General features: G+C 43.0%; 1 protein-coding gene across 5 annotated transcripts in view; it reads left to right on the top strand.

Moving 5' to 3' along the window:
• Positions 1-19,568, top strand: part of RALY (RALY heterogeneous nuclear ribonucleoprotein) — a 79,243-nt gene that overhangs the window by 27,020 nt on the left and 32,655 nt on the right. For 4 of the 5 annotated variants that reach the window (XM_045806625.2, XM_087853646.1, XM_045806651.2 and 1 more), the window contains one exon: positions 7,138-7,220. The exons of the other annotated variant lie outside the window; for it this stretch is intronic. The gene's annotated coding sequence lies outside the window, so the exon portion shown is untranslated. The remainder of the gene's footprint in view (positions 1-7,137; positions 7,221-19,568) is intronic. 5 annotated transcript variants of the gene reach the window in all.

Here is a 19,568-nt window from a genome sequence, read left to right as displayed (position 1 = left end):
CTCTCTCTCTTTTTTTTTTTTTTTTTTTGTGGAATGCTCCAAAATAATGGCCTGACCCAGGGGAAGGAGTGCTTCTTTTCAGACTAACTTGTAGTCATCTGGGCCATAATAAAGTGCTTTCCAGAAATAGAGACAATTTGCTCATCCAGGACACAGTACATAGTCTTGCAAAGATGTTCATGGCATTGTATTCCCTCCCAGTATTAGGTGATTTGATGACGTATTTGAGTTCAGCCAAGGCTGAACCTCTCATGGCTTCTTGACTGTTTGATATAGTCTTAGAACATCCTATCCTTTTGGGTGTGGTATCCAGTTTGGGAATAGTTCTGCTCTCCTCTCTTACTGCAACAACCGGCTGAGAGCCCCTTGGGAAGGCCTGGTAAGCCAAGTCTTGGAAGTCTGGATCTTGATGGTATACTTGCATTCCATCCCTGCCCATCTTTTCTCCAGGCATGCAAAACCAGTAGTTGCTTCATCAAGTATAAATTGGGAGAATTTGGTCCATTTCCTAAAACTTTCTTATTGGTGCCTATATGTAGTCGCAGGGGCTTCTTATTTTTGAGCATGAGAAAGTGCAAGATACATAGTAGAAAGAACACAGTCTTTGGAGTCATACCTTGGTTCCAGTAAGTTCTATTTCCTAGTTGTTTGGTATTAGACAAGTTATTTCTCTGAGGCTCAGTTTCCTCCTGTAAGATAGGGATAATTTTACTGACCTCAAAAGGTTATTAGGAATAAATGAAAATAATTAAGGCTTTGGGCATAGGACATGATACGTAATAGGTAATGGCAAATGTGCATTTCTTTTTTTCCTCGTAGGCCTTTTTATTGCTTCTGAATCATCCTTTTGTGGTACTTAAATGGAATAACAATACCTATTACTGAGTCACTTTTACCAGGCACTGAGGTATGGGCTTTCCCATGCTGTATCATTTATTTTTCCCAATAAAACATTTATGAAGCAGGAACCATTTTTAAATACTTTGTATTTTATATTTTGTTTTATTTTGTTTTGTGTTATGTTATGTTATGTTATTTTACAGAGAAACAGAGCACAATCAGGGAGCAGCAGACAAAGGGAAAGGGAGAAGCAGGTTCCCCGCTGAGCAGGGAGCCTGATGTGGGACTCGATCCCAGACGGTTAACCGACTGAGCCACCCAGGCGCCCCAGAGCAGGAACCATTTTTAATAAATGTAGGAAACTGAGGCACAGAAGGTCAGTACCCCTTGCCTAAAGTCACAAAGCTAGTTAAGAGACAGAGCTAGGATTCAAATCCAGATGACTGATTGTAGAGTTTGAGCTCTTCACCACTGAATTGATTATTACTATTTTTACTTTTCCTGAGCAGTATGTGACTTGTAGTGGTTCTTGTTTTCTCTCCACTTGGACCTGTTGGGATCTTGCATGCATGTGGTTCATGAGTTGTTTTAAGTCTTGGTTGCTGCCTGTCTTTTTTTTTTTTTTTTTTTTTGAACATTCTAACATATTTTTTTTTTAATGATTTTTTTTTATATTATGTTAGTCACCATACAGTACATCCCCGGTTTCCGATGTAAGGCTCGATGATTCATTAGTTGTGTATAACACCCAGTGCACCATGCAATACGTACCCTCCTTACTACCCATCACCGGTCTATCCCATTCCCCCACCCCCCTCCCCTCTGAAGTCCTCAGTTTGTTTCTCATAGTCCATAGTCTCTCATGTTTCATTCCCCCTTCTGATTACCCCCGCTTTCTTTATCCCTTTCTTCCCCTACCGATCATCCTAGTTCTTATGTTCCATAGATGAGAGAAATCATATGATAGTTGTCTTTCTCTGCTTGACTTATTTCACTTAGCATTATCTCCTCCAGTGCCGTCCATGTTGCAGCAAATGTTGAGAAATCGTTCTTTCTGATAGCTGAGTAATATTCCATTGAATATGGACCACATCTTCTTAATCCAGTCATCTGTTGAAGTGCTGCCTGTCTTTTGATGGAGGTACAGATGGTGACACTGTCTGCCACAGTTCTTCCTAATCCTTTCACTCAGAGTAGACCCTTCAACTGAAAGGTGGTATAGCCCTTTTTCTTTCTTAAGAGACCATTCCCTCATTCCTTCTTTACCATTCATATAAAACCAAGTAAATTTATTGTTCTTGCCAGTCTTTTTGATCCCTCAGAAGATCTTTCAGAAGAGCAGATTCTGGCTCCCTCATTTTACAGATAAAGAAACAAAGGTCCAGGAAGGTGAAAGGACTTGTCCAAGGTCACATAGTGAATTAGAGGTAGAGCTGGAACTAGCCGTTAGGTTTTCTGACTGTCAGCCCAGTGCTTTCTCTACTAATTGAGGAAGAAGGGGAGATATATGTGTATAATTTGCAGATCAGACCTAAAGAAGGTTAAGCTGTATTAGGATCCAGGATCTAGGGTTCTGAAGGGACCTTGCCTCCGTCATCCACATCTTTACCCCAGTTCTTTCACACACATTTGAGGAACTCAGCAGAAAGGGAGTAATGCTTTCCCCTTAGGGTTCAACAAAGCTTTCATGACAGGGAGCTGTGGTGAAGCATCCAGAGGATGTTAGTGTCTCCTCATCCATAAGGAAGGTTGGATTCCCAAGGCTTACTAGCCTGGCATAACCCTTGTAGAAAGAGCAGAGGAGTATCAGAAGAACCTGTATGTCTTCTGACCTCTGCACCCTTTAGCCTAAACCAGGTGAGGGTTCGGCTGGGGCAGGATAGTGGTCAGAACTGAGGAATTTCATTGCACCTGCTGGTAGATTTAGTCTGGGGTTTTGAACAAGCAAGTTCCCTTCATTTAAAATTTATAAAGAGGAATTCCTATGGCTGCTCTTTAAAAAAACAAACAAACAAATAAATAAATCCTTGGCTCTAGTACCAAAAAAGAAACCTTTCCCAAAGTCTGGGCCTCAGACAATTCCTTCCTTTTTGTCTCCTTCCTTACCTTCTCTCCTTTCACGCATTTCCTCTCCCTCTCTTTTCTCTTACCCACCCATCTTCCCTTCTTATCCTTTTCTCTCCCTTAACTCCTGAAAACAAGAATGGGGAAAGGGAACCATTAGACAACAGGTTAGTCGGTAGCTGGTATTAAAGATACTGGGGTAAGAGTCATAACATGGAGCTTGAGATTTTGGACCTTACTTCTAGACCTCAGAACAAAGGTTCATGGGGAAGGTGCTTATTCATTCATTTATTCACTCACAGTGTCTCCTTAATATAAACTGCCAGGCTCTGTGTCAGATACTTAGGCTATTCCAGTTAATAAGACTCTAAGCCTGCCAATAAAATTACAGTCTTATGGGGAAGACATTAGCAGCAGTAAACCTCCTCCCCTACTCCCCCGTTCAAACCATTGGATTCTTTTTTTTTTTTTTAAGTTGTATTTATTTACGTAATCTCTATACCCAGCATGGGGCTTGAGCTCATGACTCTGAGATCAAGAGTCTCATGCTCTTCTGACTGAGCCAGCTGGGTACCCCAGATCATCATATTTTAAGGTAGAAAGAATGTAGAGTTTATCTGGTTCTCTAGATCATGAAGTAAGTAAGTAAACATATATAGGCTTTGGAGCAAAGTAAAGCAGGCTTGGGTTCAAATCCTAGCTCTGCTACTTACTAGCTGGTTTTTGTTTGTTTTGTTTTGTTTTGTTTTAGATTTTTTAATTTATTTGACAGAGAGGAAGTAGGAGAGAGAACACAAGCAAGAGGAGTGGGAGAGGAAGAAGCAGGCTTCCCGCTGAGCAGGGAGCCTGATGTGGGGCTTAATCCCACAAAGCTGGGATCATGACCTGAGCCAAAGGCAGACGCCAACGACTGAGCCACCCAGGCACCCCTACTTACTAGCTGTTTGACCTTAAATGGCGCACTTAACCTTGCCCATATTCAGTTACCTTGGATATAAAATGGGCATGCCATCACCTCTTCACAGGGTAGTATGAGGGTTAACCTCGTAACACCTAGCCCAGTGCTTGGTGCATAGTAGCATGTGTCTTTTCTGTCATTCTGCATCAAGGCCTGGCTTAAGTCCTTGCTCCTGTGAAACTTCTGAGGCCACCTCCAGTCAGCCTGATTTCTTTGTTTTTACAATACATGGAACACTCTTTGAACTGTTGGATCCTGCCTAGTATTAGTAGTAGTCCTTTTGCAGGAAGTTCACATAGTCCCACCCTGGAATGAATACAAGGAGCCTAAGGATAAGAAGTGTTCTCATTCATTCCTGTGTCATCTATCACTCCTAACTTAGAGCTGTGACCATGACCAACCAGGCCCAGGAAGTATTTTTCGATTGATTGGCTGGAAGTCTTCTAAAAATATGCTCAGTGTTGTGCAGTGAAAGAAAGAGCTGTTAAAGACCTGGCCTGGAATCTCCCATTCTAACTCTTCCCCCACCTCCTTTTGTGTTATTGCAATGATTCTCACAAAATCCCTGTCCTGTAATTAGGATGGGGTTTGTATCTCCATTTTGTAGAAATCTGAGGCTTGGGTTAGAACCCAGGTCCCTTGTTTGGTGATAGATCAAGCGTAGCAGGAACGAGAACAGAAATCTTAACCAATTAGGTCTTCATTCTCTGGAACCAACAGGAATCTTGACAGGGAAGAAGGAACAGAGGAACTGGTATTGAGGCTTTAGCTGATGATGAGGCCAGAGCCAGGTGTAGTCACAGTTAGAGATGATTCAAGAATATGACAGAGAGTGATGAGAAAAAGGGTTCAGGATAACTTCATAGATTTGCTAGGCCTTGAAGATTAAGAAGAATTTGAATATGTACAAATGTAGATAGGCATTCCAAGTGAGACAACAGCGTGGACAAAAGGATGGGAGCTGGAAAGCCCATGACAGAGGTAGGGCAGATGATGACCGGAGGAAGGTATACTTAGCAAACTAAAGTGATTGAGAGCCACGACCTTTTTCCTTTTTCTTTTCTGAGCAGGGGAGTGGCATTGGGAACATTAGTCTGGTGGTGTGGACCCAGTGGTTAGAGCAGGAGGGGATAGGGAGAGACTACTGAAAGAAGAGACCAGAGAAGAGACTACTATAACAGTCTGTCTTTATAATGTCAATAAATTTTAAGAAATATTCCAGCCTTGCAGGCAAGAGGTACTGAGATCCTGAACCAAGAGGAAGTTGTCACAGTAGGGAATAAAGAACAGTTTAGATGTAGAGCTCTTAGAACAACAACAACAAACCATGAGGACTTGGCAGTTGTGGGAATGGGGCAGGAGGAAAGGAGAGTTTGGAGAGCATGAACATTTGGAGTCTCCGTACTTGGAAGAATGGTCATACCATTTGCTGAACTGTAAAAGGAGGAGATGAGTTCAGTTTGTTGACATGTTGAATTGGAGGTGCTAATAGTCCATTCCCCTTACTGCCTACCTCCTAGTATCTCTGCCTTTGTTCTTTGACCCAGGCCTACAGAGATCCTTCAGTTCCATGTATTTGCTGCTTTGCTTCCAGGCCTGGAGCCCCCCAGAGATCCCTTTACCCATGTCTTGGAACAACTGTCACTCTCTTTGTCTGAAATAAGATAGTGCATGTAAGATTCTTAGCCTGGAACCTAGTCTATTTCAAAGGGTACAGTCAATGTTAGTGGCTGTTTTCATGGTTTTCACTTTCTGCTCACAGTAGCTAGAGATAGAGAAGCATCTGGAACCGACTGACTTAAGGACTCAAGAGTCATTCATTGGGTATTAAGAAGCCTGGACTACAACTAAATGGAGAGGATTTAAGGCTGGGGGTAAACGAGGCTCTGAGCCATATTGGCTAGGACTAGAGAATGTTTCCTGTCTTTTTTCTTTTGTTTTTCAAAAGTTGTTATAGTATGGTCCAAGAGGGCAGGGCAAGCCCCAGAGGTTGGACTTTCTGGGTTCAAGTCTCAGCTCTACCTTCTGTTAGCTGTGTGACTTGGGCAAATTTACTTCTGTGTCTTCAATTTCCCCAGTAGTAAAATGGAGAAATAACACAGCAACCTTACAAGATTTTTGTGCAGATTAAATGAGTTAATAAAGGATTTACTAAAGTGCTTGCCATGTGCTTCTGTTCTCCTTAACCCCGGGGTCTCCTCTGTTCCACATTCCAGGTAAATATAGCCATTTCTGTTTTTCAGCCATCCTCACCAACAGAGGAGGGGATGAGTAAAGAAACCTGAAACCAGTTTTAGAGTGCTTGAAAGTTTGTCCCATCTGGGGTCCAGGTTATCTAAGCTGGAGGAACGTGGCCCAAGATTGAGACAGAGTTGTCTAGATGACCTGAATTCCATTCCCAGTTCTTTTTGGTTAAGATTTTATTTTTAAGTAATCTCTACACCCAGTGTGGGGCTTGAACTCAAAACCCCGAGATCAAGAGTTGCATGCTCTACTAAGCCAGCCAGGTGCCCCTCCATTCCCAGTTCTGCCACTGATTTACTTTGACCTTGGGCAAGTCACCTAACCTCTGAGCCTCAGTTTTCTCACATGTAAAATAGGGAGCATAATTAATTCCTCCATATATATTTAGTATTTCATTCTTTCCATCACTGTGTTCTAGTTATATTGACTTTCTTGTTCGTTTAAGCATAAGAAGCTTATTCTTGCCTATTATTGCTGCAGGGTGTTGTACTTGGTATTTTCCCTGAAAACAGCCTTCCTTCAGATCTTTGCAGATCTTACTCCCTCGCTTCATTCAGGTCTCTTTCTGGTGGTCACCCCTTGGAGAAGGTTTCCCTGATCTTTTTTTTTTTTTTTCTAAAGATTTTATTTAGTTGAGAGAGAGCATGAGCAGGGAGGAGGGGCAGAAGGAGAGGGAGAAGCAGACTCGCCTCTGAGCAGGGAGCCCCACTCGGGGCTCGATCCCAGAACCCTGAGGTCATGACCTGAGCCGAAGGCAGACACTTAATCGACTGAGCCACCCAGGTCTGCCAGGTTTCCCTGATCATTTTATTTAAAATAGGCCTCATTCTCACTCCTTGCCATTTTTTCCTTCCTTACTCTGGTTTATTTTTCTTCATAGCACTTAGCATAACCTGAAATAATGTATTTAATTATCAACCTGTCTTTTGCAAAGATGCAAGATATGTGAGAGCAGGAACTTGGAATGCCTGTGTTGACCTAAGTTCATGCCTTTTCTGATTGGGACCCTGACTGACTGCTCTCTGTTTTAGGTGAGCCCTGTTCCCAGAGGCAGCTGGTACTGATCCTGTGACCCAGAAGAGACTATTGTGGGCTGAGCTCAGCCTTGGTACTGGTGAGTGAGGGTCTTGGGCAAACTGTGGGCAAGCTTGGGCCAAGATACAGGTAATTAGTTTGGGGATTATTTTTATCTTTAATACAGCTAACTTCTAGGCAGTTACTCTCCTACTCTATATCCGAGAGATTGGTATAGGCAGGCTCCTGTACTGGGAGGAGAATTGAACTTGGCTTTCTTGGAACTGCCATAAGATGGCTTGAGATTGTGTGCGGTGAATAAGGCAAAGCAGGCTCAATTCCTTCTGGCTTCTGCCAGCTGCTTTGTCTTGGAAGTTATCCTGGACCTGGCAGCTAAGCCCATTCTCCTTTAAGCTCTCTTAACATGACCTCATAGCCCTTGCAAACTTTCCCGTTTGCAGTCGTGACTGTGACCTACCAAGCCCATAGGTCAGCTTCAGAAACTAGTCTTATCAGTCCTGGAAAATGTGATTATGAATGGTGGTGAGGGTGGAGTGAAAGAGTTGGGGCCATGTGAAGGGGAAGTCAGAGGAAACTTAGAGGGAAACTGCGGATGGTGAGATGGGAAGGGAAATCAACACACTAAGAACCAATTGTGTTATGGTCTCATTTAATCTAGACAAAACCCTGTTTTATGGATGAGGGGATTGAGGCTCTGGAAGCCCAAATAATTTGCCTGGGGTTCACATCTGAGAATCTATAAAGCTGATGTTAGAACCTGGACAGTCTAATTGTAAATACCATTGCTTTCCCTGACTTGGCAGGCTTTCCCTGGACTGCTAATCTCCCTGGAATCCTGATTTTTCTTATAAAGTTCTAGAAGACAGACCTCCTTAGGGATTCAGGAAGGAGGTCTAGTTTTTTGAGGGGCCCAGCAGGGCAGGTAGGAGTTGGGGGTCCCTTCTGAGGCAGTGGCATGTCTAGTGAGGGAGCCAGGGGCTAAAAGATAGAATCTTATAGCAGTTAGAGGCCCAGGCACAATATAACTAGAAGGAGAAGAAAACATGAGATGCTGTAAACACTTGGGCCAGCAGAGATAGGGACCTGGACAGTTGGATTGAGGCTGGGAAACCTGGGGCGTTTTTTTGTCTTGTTTTTTAAAGATTTTATTTATTTATTGGACAGAGAGACACACAGCGAGAGAGGGAACACTAGCAGCGGGAGTGGGAGAGGGAGAAGCAGGCTTCCCACTGAGCAGGGAGCCCGATGCAGGGCTCGATCCCAGTACCCTGGGATCATGACCTGAGCCGAAGGCAGATGCTTAACGACTGAACCACCCAGGCACCCCGGAAACCTGGGTTTTTATCTTCTCTCTCAACATTTGTCCTTGGACAAACTCCCCTCCCCTATTTGTAAAATGGCTTCCCCGTACCCCCACGTGTCTATTGTGTGTATACCAGCCTGCAGGATGTTGTAGAGCATCTAATGAGAAATGCAAGTTGGAAAGCTCTATGAATTGTAAAGCAGCATGACCGAAATGAGAGAAAGTGAGAAGAAAGCATTATAAGTATCCCTGGCACCTTAGTCCCTGACCTATTTGCTCCTTCACTCCCCAAAGGGAAAAGGGAAGGTTTTCCTTTGGATATTTGTGCTGTAAATCTTCTCCCATGCCCTTTTCTTTCTCTGCTTCTTGTGCAGATGCTGCCTGAAGCTCAATCTTTCCACAAGAGAAGGGATTCCAAGACACAGATAAAGCCAGGCAGCATTGGCAGCATGATTTGCAGCAGGTGGGCTGCAGAGTGCAGGTTTAAATGCATTCACACAGCCTGGCTCCAAGGCCGCTGCTAGCACAGATATTAAAGCACTTCTCAAGGGCCCATCCTCAGCGTGTGTCTGCACTCACTGATTAATTCCACGTAGATCTTGCCTTGTTTCCTACTATCCTCTCAGAAAAGGAAGGCTATTCCTATTCTGGCCTTAAGTACCCTGCCCATCCCTACCCCCACCCTCCAACTACTAGTGGGAAAGACACTTATGCGATAGCCTCATAATCTTGTCAGAGGCCATGGTCAGTCATCCAGTTTTCCCACCATCTTTCTCTCTTGCCCTTGGGCAGTGATACAGGCCACTCTCTTTACATCCTGTAACAGTTGTACATTCTGGACATTCTGTTCGTCCTTCTCTCTGCCTGAAGGTGTACAGAGGGGTCTGTCCCCAACCTGGTGCTCTTGGAATCCACATTAGCCAACCTTCCTTCCTACTCTGAATCTCCAGGCTCTTGCTGCCACCTCTCTTTGTCTGGTTAGCCTAAGTTCTGTAGCTTCTGGCTTTCCCATGGCCTGGGTGCTGAGCTTGGACCTTACTGTTTTTATACCAGCTGCCCTCTGAAGAAGTTCCATTATTGATTGTTCCAAAGTATGAATGATTCCATGTAAAAAAGTGTCTCGCTAACTTATCTAACACACTCAAGTTTCTACTAAAAACAAATTTCAACTGAAAAGAAGGAAGCAAAGCATTGTCATCCTTAAGCCTTGCAGAGCACTAATTTATTCCTATTTTTATATGTTGTTGTAACAGGTTTAGCAGTCTGGTTTCTAAACCCCCTCCCCCCATAAGATTCAAAGCAGCATATCAAAAAGGGAGGAGGAGCTGCTATATTAACAGCAGTGAAAGGTGAGAGCTGAGAGCTAACAGTAAGGGAAGGATGAAAGAAGAATGTTAAGAAAGAGAAGTTAAAACGAGTATGGAGGCCATTCAGTTTAGAGGCAGCAGTCCTACAGACATCTGTGTGCTTCAGTGAAGTGGAGTTGGTAATTTTTAAGGTAGTTCCAGGTTGCTCTTGAGGCCGGAGGTATCAGAAAACGCTAAATTATTTATAATGTCTACTATATTATCAGATGCTATACTGAATGCTCTACATAAGTTGATTTCATTTTCATAGCAGCTTGGGAGGTAGGTGGTGATATTCTCATTTTAGAAGTTACTGAAGCTTCAAGAGAGACAAACAGGCAGTGATTGGAAGAGCTAAGCTTAGAACCCAGAGGAATCCAGCTCTAGACAACCAAGTTTTTTTCTATTACCCTGTGTTGGCTCTTTTCCTGTGATCTGAAACCCTGGTCTTTCTCAGCCTCTTGAGCCACTGGTTTTCCCCCCTTCTTTTTATTCATTCTCCTATATAAAACTTTATTTTTTAATACATCTGTTCAGTGAGTATTTATTGAGTGTCATCTGTGTGCCAGGCACAGCTTTGAAATATAGCAGTGAACTAAATAGTTTTTTCTTTTGTAGTTTACATTCTAGTGGAGGAAAACAGATAAACAAATGAATATGTGAAGAAAAATAAAGCAGGGTAAGGGAACAGAGAGGGACTTCGTGATGAAAAAAAGGCCTCTGTGAGAAAATAAATCTGTGCAGAAATATGCAGGAACTGAGGTAGTGAGCTCTGTGTATATCTTGGGGAATAACATTCCAGGCTTAGAGTTCAGCAAGTTCAGAGACCGTGAAACCGTCGCCTGCTTATTGTGTTTGAGGAGCAAAAGGAAGCCAGGTGGCTGGAAGTGGAGTGAGCAAGAGGGAGAATGGAATATGGAGAAGTCGTAAGGGTAGACAGGGACCCAGATCATGAAGGTCTTTTTTCTGAGTGAAACGGGAAGCTGTTGGATTGTTTTGAGTAGAGGAATGATATAATCTGACATCCAGTTTAAAAAAAAAAAAAAAAATCCCTGTGCCTGATTGCATCAGTTAAGACCTCAGCACAATGTTGAATAGAATTGGTGAGAGCAGACACTCTTCCCTTGTTCCCAATTTTAGGAAGAAAGTGTTCAGTCTTTTCCTGTGTTATTAGCTGTTGAGTTTCTTGTAGATGACTTTTATCAGGCTAAGTAAGTTCCTTTCTTTTCCTAATTTAGTGGGAGGTTTTACTATGGATGGGTGTTGGATTTTGTAGATTGTATGTGTTTTGTTCTTTATTCTAAGATGGCACTACATTAATTGATTTTTGGATATCAAACCAACCTTGTATTCCAGAGTAAATTCCACTTGGTCAGAGTGTATGATCCTTTTAGATGGTGTTGGATTTGCATTGCTATTTTGCTGAAGATTTTTGCATCTACATTCATGAGGGATATTGGTTGTTTTGTTGTTGTGTTTTTTGTTTTTTGTGATGTCTTTGGTTTTGGTATCATAGTAATACTGGCCTCATAGATTGAATTGGAGAGTATTTCCCCCTTCTCTGTTTTCTGAAAGCATTGTGAAGGGTAGGTATTTATTTCTTTTTTGATTGTGTGGTACAATATATCAGGGAGGCCAGTGTGGGCCTGGGCTTTCTCTTTTGGAAGATTTTTAATTACTGATTTGTTTTTTTTTGTTTTTTTGCTTGTTGTAGGTCTGCTCAGATTTTCTGTTAATTTTTGAGTCGTGTTTGATAATTTGTGCCTTTCTTGAAATGTTTTCATTTCATCTAAGTTGACTAGTTTCTTGGTTTAATGTTGTTCACGGGGGGTGGGGGGGCTGGGGGGGCTGGGTGGCTCAGATGGTTAAGTATCTGTCTTCATCTCAGATCATGATCTCCAGGTCCTGGAATCAAGCCCCGCATCCAGCTCCTGGCTCAGTAGGGAGTCTGCTTCTCCCTCTCCCTCTTCCTAACCCCCTGCTTGTGTTCTGTCTCTCTCTCCCCAATGAATAAATAAAATCTTTTATAAAGAAAGAAAGTTGTTCATGGTATTACCCCCCCCTCCCCAAAAAAAGTTGTTCATCATATTCCCTCATAATCCCTTCAACTTCTGTAAGATCAGTTGTAATATCCCCTTTTAAATTCCTGGTTTTGGTAATTTATAATCTTTTCTCTTTTTTTCTTGGTCAGTCTTGCTAAATGTTTGCCAGTTTTGTTGTCTTTTCAAAGAACCAACCATTGGTTGCATTGTTTTTCTATTCCACTGATTTCTTTCTGTAATCTTTATTACTTCCTAACTTCAACTTTCTTAGGGGCTGGTTTGCTCTTTTTTTTTTTTTTAAAGGTGCTTTGAAACCGAAACAAGTGGTCTTCAGTATGTGGAGCTTCCAAGAGGGCCTAACTCAGAAACAGTGGGGTGGACAAGTTGTCTGTATAGTATGTGTTACCCCTGGGAGGGAGGGGGCTAGGGCTAGACCCATAGTGCTGGGCAGCCTCAATCCTGCCTGTGCCAAGTCAGGATTCGGGTCAGGCCTGAACTTCATGTAGGAGATCGGGGTGGTGCAGCAGGAGGGCAGGTGGTACATGGAAAGCCAGAGCTCCCCAGGCTTCTGAGGAGATTTCGCCTGATACATAGAGCTAGCGGAGGTAGCTGCACACCTCATAGACTTCAAAGACTTCAAGATGGCTTTCGAGACCTTGCAGAATACCTCTATTGCCAGTTAATGACTGAGATTCTAAGCAGAAATTTAATTCTGTTAAGAAATAAGGCTTAAATGCAGATCCCTTAGGTAACATTGATGTAGAAGAGCTCTGAGCAATGCCTGGGCTTGTTACTTATTTGGTCTTTAGTTCCCTCATCCATAAACAAAGAATAACAACTTCTACAATTGAACTGTGTCAGGCACATGTCAACTAAGTGCTGTATGAAACTGTTAGATACCATACAAATGTAAGGGACTATTCATGTTAGTAATTCTGGTGACAGGGACCAGGGACAGAATCTGAAAAGGTCCAAGGGCAGTAGCAGTGCATTATTATCGTTCAGGGTGTGGGATGAATGTCTGACCAAAATGGACTTCATAGCTTAGTAAGACAGGAGGTTCCTTGTCTGCCAAAGTAATAATCGGATGGCTCCTAGGGAATTCTGTGGAGAAAATCTTAGGGAGGCCGCCAGAGTAACTCATATACGAAGCAGCTGTCCCTCTTCTTTCTCCACCCAGGAGTTTTGCCCACTCTGGTTCCAGAAACAGCCGGCTTTCTTGAGGGTTGCTGTCACGGGAAAGCAATAAGGTCCAGTTCACCTGGGGGGAAGAAATAGTATGCAAAGGGCCCTGGGCTATATTGGGCTCTGTGCCTCCCTTCTTCCTTCCCCAGTTTTCATTAAAACTATAGAAAGATCTTTTTGTCCCACTGGAGCAGCAGCCAGACAGAAGAGGGACTGACAGGTCCTATAGGTCAGATCAGCTAGAGGGCAGTTCTAAGGATGTGGCAGAGAGGCAGGGTCCTGAGCCTAAGAATAAGGTCAAGGGATCAAAAATCCAAGCTGTGAAACTGAGAAACAATAGATCAGGAAATCAAGGTCTGTTAGCAACTATGGTGTTAGAACCCTGAGATGAGTAGAGCATGAATTGAGGGGATTTACGATTTAATGGGGGCAGATACAGAAAAATAACAGAACTATCCTACAAGAGACCCATGTTAACACCAAAGCAGAAATTGCTTCTTTTGAATTATTTGTCATTTTGTATTGTCTGAATCTCCACTGTCCCCTGCCCTCAGTGCCTTCCCCTTCCCTCATTGCCTCCACCTGCCCCATCTTCCCAATTAGGATATGTCAAAAGAGTTACTGCACTAGGTGCGTAGGGCAGGAGACAAAAATTACCTACAGTATACACCTTTCCTCTGTACCTCTGAGCTGTAGTTTCCTCATCTGCAAAATGGGGAACAAAAATGCCTGTGTAGTTATTGGGATGCTAGTAAGAGATGATGAAAAACATGCCTGGCCTAGGCATGTTCAGTCACTAGTGATTGAAATAAACTCTGATACCATGTGTTCAGTGTCAAATTATAATAGAAGGTGAATATCATGACCCAGGCTCTTAACCCTGTTTTGCTAACTCTGCCTTGGGAAAGCATTTAGTCTCTCTGGGCGTCAGTTTTTTCTGCTCTAAAAAGAAGGAATGAGGTAGAAAGTTGACCTATAATTGCTGATGTCCCTTCTAGTTTCGTGCCTCTAAAGGCACATGGGTCTGTGGTTCAAAGGTATCAAAGAGTCAAGATGAAACAAAAAGTCAAGAGGGTGTCAAAGAAGCCTCAGTTTCAGTCCTGCTCAAGGCTACAGCAAGGACAGTTACAGAGAAAGAGCCATTATCTAGCAATGAACAGATGTTGGAAGTGTCTGGGAGTCTGCTTCAGGGGCAGTGACCTGCTTGTCACCCAGCATTTGGAAAAGAAATATCAGAGTGGATCAGAATGGTCCAGAAGGTTGGAGACCGAGTAGATACCTAGTATGAGAGAGACCATGAGGCATGGGACCCAGTTTGTGCTCCATTACCGGACTCTTTCTTGGTATTCCCAGTCAAGCTATTTCTCTTTCTGCAGCCTTAATCCCCATCTGTAAAACAGATTAGGTGATGTATTCTCCAAGGGCTTCTTTAGGGCTCTCTAAAATTTCATTGTTCACTTTCTTCTGGCTCTCCTTGGCGTTGAGGATTTCATTTATATGCGAAGGCTTAACAAGCCAAGCTTTGTCTAGCCCTAGAGTATTTAGAATGCTCTTGAAACCACAATTTCAGGCCACTAAGAATCATACATTTTCAAGTTGAGGAATGCCTTGGTCCACCTGGTCCAACCCCTCATTTAACATTGGAAGGTAATGCAGCAGAGTAAAAAGACTACAGGCTTTGACAGCTGACTTTGAATTCAAATTCCTACCAGTACTAGCTTAATCTTACAGAGCTGTAGTATCATCATCTGCAAATGATGACAGAGTGACAATAGAGTAGGAGGCATAAGAGAATTACCATTATTTGGGGGAGGAAAGAAAAAACTGAGGATAGAGAGGTAAAGTCACCTGCTCAGGGTTGAGCTCAGACCAGAACCTAGGTCTCTTGTGTCTCCATCCAGAGTTTTCTTCTCTAGAGCCAAGGTCAGTTGTACTCATGTGTATGTTGTAGCAGATATTAGAACTGAAAGCATGTCAGCTTTCTTAACATTTTTGCCAACAGCCTTCTCAATTCCCCTGTGGCGTGTGTCAATAACACAGCCCGCACTTGTTTTAGAAACAGGCGCTCCATAAGCACTTCTCTTTGATTTGCTTTGGCTGGTACAGGATCCAGATGCTCTTAGAATAGCACATCAGACTCTCCAAATCAGCCCATTCCCATTCTGAGCAATTCGCAGCTCTGATCTGCTGCTGACTGGGGTTTGTCCCCAAGTCCTCCCTACCTGTCATGGGAATCACATTCATTTGTCTTTTGCTGTTTGCCCTTTCCCTCTTGATGGCAGTAATATTTATTGAGGTGTCTGCTATGTGCCAGATATTGTGATAGGTACTTTAAACTGATTATCTCCCTTAATCTTTGTAATTCATTGAGTTATTAATAGCTCCAGAGGGAAAAGTTGAGGCTCAAGGAAGTACATGAATTTGCTTGAGGTCACACACCTAGTCTGTGAAAGAGGTGAGTTTGAACTCAGCCCTCCTAACCCCATAGATCCCATAGTAAGCTCTTCCCTGAGTACCATACTGCCTCTCTGGCCTCAGCCCTCCCTGAGGGTAGACTATTCAGGAGTGCCCAGGAATGGGCATTTAGTGGCTTTAGCATAATGGGAATATCTTCCATGCCTTCATTGCCATTTTCCCATGAGTTTCTTCTCTGCCTGTCTCACACCAGCCTCTCCAGGACCCAGGTGTGTGGCCCAGAGATCCAAGCACTAAGCAGGAGGCCAGGTTTCCATCTTCAACATAGAACACTAAATTCCTCTTAAAGAGTGTACTTGTCATTTTCGGAATGGAATGAGGGGAATATTTCAAGCATTTGTGACAGCAACTCTGAAATGCAGGGAAGGGAGAGAGAATATCTATACATCTCAAGGTTGATAGGCCTCCTTCAGGGGACCTGGCAAGAGAAAAGACATACACATGAGAGATTTAGGGATAAGATTGTTCTAATAGGTCCTCCAATCTGTACTCGTTTTTCAGTTACAAAGCACTTGACTTGCAGAGATCATACTATGAGGAAACTGAAGCCACCTGCCTTTATGTGGCAGAGCCAGTAGCTAGAATCCAAATCCTTAGTCTTGGTTAGGCCAGTGAGTCTGAGCCTTTCCTGAAAGGGTTCTGTCCCTGGCTTTGGGTCCCACCCAGTCTTCAGTTGCAAAAGGGGCAGACCCCTAGTCTCTGTCCTTTCTGAGCCCTTTGCTATTTGTCCCCTACCTCACCCATTGCTACTCAACTGCTAGCCTTCTTAATGAGACCCCCCTTCTAATGATACATTTTTTAGGAGTGGGGTAAGAGGATATATTTTTGGCTCTGCATTTTCCCCAGGATCATTTGCCATAAAATGATGGAACTTTAAGATGTCAGAGAAGAGACCTTAACTAACAGTCGTTGAGTTTACAGAGGAACCCTTTATAATTGTGAAATTGAGGCCCAGCAAAGGGCAGTAAATAATATGCCCAGGGTCATATAGTAAATTAGCAGGTCTTGTGACTCAGCCTGGTGCCCTTTCTACTATACTGAGCTTCATGTCATTTTATAAGTGACCACTATTCCACTTGACTAACATCCTGTGCCTGGATGTCAGGCTTCCTGTGCCTCCTTGCATCTGGTTCTTCTGAGATAGGCAGGCCTGTGGGTGTTTGTACTTTGTCAGGGCATAATTCTTATACATATGGTGAGCACGTGTCAAGTTCTGTTTAACTTATGAGAGTGGAAACCAGGAGAATAGCTGAGAAACTGAATTTCATGTTGTTAGTGAAAAAAAGGATTGCTGAAATTAGATTGTTAAATTAGATTCAAAATTGATTAATGTCCTAATGAAAATGTAAACTTTGGCATTATCTTCTCTGCTTCGACGTGCACCATCTCTGTTTTCTACACATAAACCTCTAACTTTGCAGTTTCAAAACATTTTGGCTCTAACCATTTGTGAATGGTAGGTCAGACAAAATTCCATTCTCCGAAAATATCAGATGAGCGTCAGAGAACTCAGATGTACATTAAAAAATGTTCTAACGTGACTTTAAAAGGTCACACAGTCATCTTTTTGCCTTATTTCTAAGTTTTGGATAATTTTCCTTAACCTATCACCACTGAAAATAATCAGAGCCTCTTGTATGCATTAAAGCTAGCTAGAGCTGTCCCAACCCAGGAAGGCACCTTTCTCCTCAGGGCACAGACCCGACTTGTTTGCTGAAGCTTCTGGTAGCAGCCATCAGCAAGATCTTGAGTTCTTCTACAATTCTCTCACTGGCTTGGAGGTTGGCCTTTGCTGTTCCTAGATTTGCATCTTCCTCTGGTCAAGGAGGCTTTTTCCTTGCTTCTGGTTTCCCTCAGGGCCATCCTGGATGCAAAGAGGTTACATAGTTCCATCTAGAGGAAGTTAGTTTTGAGCACAGAGTTCTATTCGGATGAGGTAAGTAACTGCTTTCATTATGTGATTTTGTCTCTGAACATGTTGCCTGTCTTCTCCTCATTGCTACCACCCAAGGCCAAATTGTAATCCTCTCTCACTGGGACTATTTTAGTTGTCAATTAACTCCTCTCCCCACCTCCAGTCTTTGCCCCTGAAGTGTAACCTCCTTTCTCTCTCCATGGGTTTTAAAATACATTTCTTATTCCTATCACTTCCTGCTCCTAAAACCTCTAGTAGAATAAATCCAATCTCTTTAGGATGTCATTCAAGGCTCTGCAATGACTCTTTCTTTCCAGCTGCTTCTCTGTCCCTCTCTTCCTCCGGCTCTTTGTTCCAAAAAGTTCATACTAGTGGGTAGAAATATTAGGGAAACCAACTTTTGGACAGTATGAAGGAAGAACTGCCTGATTGAGTCTACCAAAGAAGGTTAGGAAGTGTTCTTAGTTGTGGTGCCATGTTAACACCCAATTTGATAAATACTTGTGGCAGGCACAGGGATATATAGGTCCTTAGGGATATGGAGAAGGCAAACTCATAGTCAAGCCTGTAGTTGATTAAAGAGGACAGGCAGGTAAAGTAAGTAGACTGCAGTGACGATCACTATAATGGAAGCATATACTTGTAGAGATCTTACTGTGGAGTGCTTCGGGAAGATGGAGGAGGGGAACACTAACTGCCTCAGAGATCAAGGGAGGTTTCGCAGAAGGTGATATCTGAGTTGGACTTCAAAGATGAGGTATTTGACAGTCGTGAAAGAAGTATTTGGTAATTGTGGAGGGGAGTCTGCAGCTTCTAAGCAATGAGACCAGTTAGGACAAAGATGCAGAAGCTTACGTGTATGTCTCAGAGAAGGGTAAACGGTCCAGTGTAGCCAGAGTAGAGGATTTCAGGAATGGAATGTGGTTAGGGTTAAAAGTTAACAGTAAGTTGGGTAAACTGTGTAAGGTCTGATATTTCAGGTTAAGGAAATACTATGTGTGTGTTGTGTTTCATACATAGCAAGTGATAATTACCTTTGAATTAAGTAATGTATTTGTCTATTTGTGCATGTGTGTAGCTATGTGTTAGAGTGTGTGTATTACATTTGGACCTAATTTGTGAAGATCCACTGAGGCAAAGCGAATGTTAAAAAATGGAGCCAGAAGGACAGGTTAGATCCCAGCTTACTTGGGCTTCAACTTCTGAGATATTCTCCAGTTCCACAGGCCCATATGTTAATCATTGCATGCCGGAATTGGAATGGACTTTCGGGACCAGTAGTTCATCCATCCATCCATTCAGTTCTCTATTCAGCAAATGCCAGATAATACTCTTGGAGCTGGGATATGGTAGTGAACAAAACAGACTGCCTTCATGGAACTTGTTGTAGTGGGGGAGACAGAAAATGAATAAATCATTAGTTATTTTATCATTTTGTATGTGTTATGAAGAAGGATAAGCAGAAGTAAAGGGTTAAAAAAATGGCCAGGAACCCCTTTCTGAGGAAGATCATTTTCAGCTGATAGAAGAGCAAGTGAAAAGTCCCCAAGGTATGAGCATGTTTGTAGAAAAGCTAGAAGGTAGACAGTGTGGCTGGAGCAGCACCCTAAAGGGGAAAGAAGCAGGAGATCAGGTTGGAGAGGGAACAGCTGAGGCCAAAACATACATGGCCCTGAGGTGCACTTGGCCATTGAGAAAATGAGGCTGACTGACCAATAGCCAGGGCCATACAGCAAGTTATCAGCAAGGCCAGGATTGCTACCATCCTGGTTCAGCTTCCCTGCTTTTGCCTTCCTGCTATCTTCTGGCTTTGACCCAAGATTAACTTGAATCTCATTTAATCCCTTCCTTCTCTCTTCCCTCACTTAGCTCTCTTTCCCTCCTCTTGTGTTGGTTCCCCGGGGTCCTGTCACACCATTGTGGTGTTGGATTTCAGGCTACTTTTCTTTATCACATAATTAGCATTTCCCAGACCCACCTTTGCACACATGACCTGGTAACAGTGTGATTCCTGGAAGGTCAAAGCTAGAGAGGTCCTCAGATACCCTTTTATTTCAACACCCTGATACTAAAAACCCAGGGAAGACAGGTGATTTACCTGAGACCACCTATCTAGTTAGTGGCAGAGCTTGATTTCCTTTGCCACCCAGTCTCTGGCTCT

This window comes from Ursus americanus, chromosome 22 (assembly GCF_024610735.1).
Source record: "Ursus americanus isolate L20-20 chromosome 22, mUrsAme1.1.p, whole genome shotgun sequence".
In the NCBI taxonomy this organism is placed as follows: Eukaryota; Metazoa; Chordata; class Mammalia; order Carnivora; family Ursidae; genus Ursus; species Ursus americanus.
Note: the sequence above shows the minus strand (reverse complement) of the source record. Positions and strands in the feature narration are given on the sequence as shown.